We start from the raw sequence: 4,581 nt of genomic DNA on the forward strand, positions 1-4,581 counted from the left end.
ACAAGATTCCCATGTTTTGTTGAAGAGCAAAAACAAACAAACAAAATATAGTTTTCTGAGATCACCATAGCTAAATTAGGAGTGGAATTGTCTGCCACTTCACTGTGACCAGAGATTGCCACATTGGATGCTATTTCAAATGTCAGTTTTCTATGAAGATGGCAAATGTGGGTGGGAGAGAAAGAGGGAACATTTGACCATCTGCTCTGTGATTAAATAGGCCTACAATTCAAGTAGATAGTATTTGCTATTTTAGCATTTGACAGTCAATAAATGTGTCCACTCTTCCGTGATGCCAAGAGTGAACATTAGCTACTCAACCCAAGGAGAGGATTTGCATCTATTGTTGGTAACTCTGGATTAATAGATATAAAAATTCATCTTCCCTTGTTTTTCTCTCCACTACAATATAATATCTATTTTTATAATATTTTGTTTAATTTAATAAAATCTTGACAGATATTAGAAATTGATAAAGGGAAATATGCATTATAAAAAGAAAGCAAATTTTGAATGACTAAAACACAAAGTGATTTGATGAACATTTCACTTTGCTACCTTCAACATTATGAAAGGACACTTCCAATGGTCCATAATGGAGAAGCTGTGTCTTGAGCTTAGTTTAGGTCTAGAGTCTTATTTTTTTAAATCTTAAAGCTAAGTCCTTCAAACTTAGACTTTTGTGTTTTCTTATTTAAAGCATTCTTTTATTTATTATTATTTTTTAATGTTTGTGTGTGTGTGTGTGTTTTTTTTTTTTTTTTTTTTTTGAAACAAGGCTTCTCTGTGTAGCTTTGAAGCCTGTCCTGGAACTAACTCTTGTAGACCAGGTGGGTCTCAGCTTCACAGAGATCAGCATGCTTCTGCGTCCAAAGTGATGAGATTAAAGGCATGCACCACCACATCTGGTTAAAGTATGTTTTTAATATTTTCTTTTTTCCATTTATTTATTTAAATTTTATTTTGTATTCCAATCATTTTTTCTCTTTCCTGCCTCTGCTTCTCCCCACCTCCTTCCCCAGCCCACCTCCATCCACTCCTTCAAAGGGTAGGGGCTTCTAGGCAGAGTCAACAAAGCCTGCCCCATTTAGTTAAGGCAGGATCAAGCTCCTCTCCACTGCATTAAGGCTGAGTATGGCATCCAACCCTAGAGAATGGGCTTGTAAAGTTAGAAAATAAAGCACAGACCAACTTTCCTTGTGTGTTTTGGTAGACATGTAAAATTTTGGGAAATGTCATAGGATCTTTCATGAAGATCAATTATTTAATAATTTAACCTAATAACATCATCAGATAGTTACAACATCTTAGCAAGATGTTGTGGTGCATGCCTTTAATCACAGAAGTTGAGGCAGAGACAGGTGGATCTCTGTGAGTTCAAAGCCAGCTTGGTCTACAGAGCGAGTTCCAGGACAGGCTCCAAAACTATACAGAGAAATCCTGTCTCGAAAAAACAAACCAAAACAAATAAAGCAAAACAAAAAACAAAAAGAAAGCCAAATAAACAGAACAAAAAACTCCAAAAACCAGATAGTTTTTGACAATATTTTGATATTTCATGTCAAAATAATACTTCTGCTTTAAAAGAGAGAATCATTAAAGTAGCTCATGTGGGTCTTAGTGCCTCAGAGTGAGACTCTATGACTGAGTTTTGACATTAACTGCAGACAGCTTTCCTGCAATGATGATCAGCATGAGTTTGTATGTAGGAACCATAAAGGGTTTCTGATTTTTTTGTAACAGTTTTGAGTTCCTTCTCTTCCATGAGATTGTCTGAAGCACCAGCTTTATAATGGGATGCTGGCAGTATCCAGCCATCCCTCATTCCATTTTTCATGGATTTCTCTCTTCAGTGAATTCATACCTGGAGTTTGAGCAACTTAATCATGTTTTCTTTAAAATAAAAACAGATGATATTGAAAAACTTAACTTTCCAGTAACTTTCTGTATCTCCACCAGTTTCTCTGGAAATGTGCATTACATTGCTTTGATTTACTGCAGATTTGACTCATAACTTTACAAAAAGTCATAAATATTTTGTTCTTTATTATGAGTCTATTATGAGCATAATAGTCTAACATTTATAACACACAACCCAGTATTACAAATAAAATAGTTGACTAGCCAAAGATCTAGATAAGTACATTTGGGTGAAACATGAAAAGTAGAAAGATGTAATTGTTTCTAAATATTGAAACACAAGTGACCTGAAAAGAAAGGAAATTTTTCAGTCACACTTAAATTTTTGACAGATATTTGTGCATGCTCTGGTCTATAAGTAAAATGATTATTAAATCATATTATAACTCAGGAAACATCCACCATAAAATGGGAAATTAGCTGAGCTATGGAGGTTTTTGTCATCCTGCTTAACTGGGCTAACTGCATGTTTTAAAATGTCCTGTGGGTTGGAGAGATGGCTCAGCCATTAAAGGCTAGGCTCACAACCAAAAATATAAAGATGCTTGAGTCTTTGTTCTGTTTTTATATACTGATTATTTGTCTGCACTCCCTACATGTCTTTGATGACTCCAAGATTTCCAACTAAATACACCAAATTGATGTTTAAATAATCACAAGATATCATCATTGTCATCCTTCAGGTATAATTCATGGTTTCTTTTGGTGGAAATAATACTGCTGTTTGTGATAGTATTTATCCAAAAGTCCTTTGCAGCACTTACTTTCTCTGTCAGAGGTCTACTTCTGTCGTAGAGCACCAGCTTTCTATCATGATGTGCTTACTTCTCTCAGATGTCCTAGAAGTACATCTGTGTTATTAGAATTTAAATGAGTACTTCAGAAGAATCATCTGAGCCCCAAATCACTTTCTTCATTGCTTTGGTTTTCACTCCCTCTTAGTTTATGAAGACGTAATTAAAAGTATGACATATTTCTCTTTGACTCCAAGTATCAAAATATTGTGTCACAGATAGAATCCAGTTTTGGAGATTAAAATAAAATAACCTGGGCTTTTGATTCAACCAAAAAAGAGGCTTTTCAAGCACCAGTGTTACAGTGTTAAAAAAAAAAAAATAGGTAAAGAGTGCAACAGTAAGTAATAAAGCCAATAATAGTAACTAACACCCAAGGCTCCCACCAAGCATGTTAAGTGAACTCAATGCTGTTAGACAGAACAGCTAGCTCTTGCCCATCCATCTTGAGAAACATTGAAAAGATCATTTTCATTGTCTTCAGATATTTGTTAAAAGTTAAATGCTTAACTTATTTATGAACATCTAGTGCATCCTGAAAAATGAGTCAGGAAACACAACATATTTAAATGTGTATTTAAATTAAATCTTGAAAAACATTTACTATGTAAGAAATTGAACTAAATATAAAACTGGTTGCTACAGTTGCATATAGTCTAATTATTGTGCAAATTGTTCCACGGAATTTCTGAATTGAAAAAGATTTCCTTTTTTAGCAGTAACTTTGAATAATGTTGGCAATATCCTACAACACTTCAAATGTTAACCCAAGGCTTTAGTTACTATGTTTCTATAAATGTTTATTAATTTCACTGTTTCTTATTTTTTAATAATGTTATATATATAAATTGTAGTTTAATATTTATTAATTCTTTAAACTAAATGTATTGACTGGAAGGACAGGAGGAAGCAGAAACTGGGATTGGTATGTTAATAAGATTGTTTTAAATTTAAATAAAATTTAATTTAAAAAAACTGAAAATCAACCAAAGGAGGTTATTATTCATTTTGAATTTTTTGTGTGATATTAAACTGTGTTGTATTATTTAATCTTAAAAAAACTAAATATATTTTTATATCTGGTCCTTCTTTACTTAAAATATTATGACTGAATAAATAGCAGAGATATTTTAAGTACTCACTTATGTGTCTTTTTAACCATAGGCTAAAGCAGATATGAAATGTTTATATTGACCAAGAAATACAAAGTACATGAAAGGTCTGTGATTTCTCCTTTCTGCTAGTAGAGTGAGTGGGCCTTTTTACAAACACAAAAATGGCATATTGCAACTCCCCAGCATCTCTTCTGGGAATCCAAGTTTTCTAAAAATGAACACTGCTTATTGGATTCTATGTAAATTTCCAACATTTGCTATTCTATTTTAATAGCTGAATACATTGGAGGACTACATCACATCACCAGTGTAGGTAAGGAATTCATTTGGCAAAGAGAGACTCTGAAGATTATCCTCTTTATGTAACAAATGCACAAAGGGAACTGCAGTGTGTAACTAGCAAGATAAAAGCACTTAGTGATATGAGCTTCTGAAATACATTTGATAATGGTGTTTCAATTTCAAATATGTCCCACATCATGATCTCACTCTTTAATCCAAATTAGTGCTATTATAAGGAATCTGGTATAGATGAAACATTCAGGGTTGCCAGGATACCATCATAGGTGCCTGACCAGGGCAGTTGACAGTACTTGGTTAAGCTTCTGGTTTGCTACTGTAGAAATCCTGCTCATCCGGAAGACTCCCTAAACTTAGTAATGGAAAGATAATATTTCTTCCTACCTAGCACTGAGCTGTGATTGTTAACTGTTTCCTCCTAAGAATCAGACATTATTACTGCATCACTCACT

The sequence above is a fragment of the Phodopus roborovskii genome, unplaced genomic scaffold (assembly GCF_943737965.1).
Source record: "Phodopus roborovskii unplaced genomic scaffold, PHOROB, whole genome shotgun sequence".
Taxonomy (NCBI): domain Eukaryota; kingdom Metazoa; phylum Chordata; class Mammalia; order Rodentia; family Cricetidae; genus Phodopus; species Phodopus roborovskii.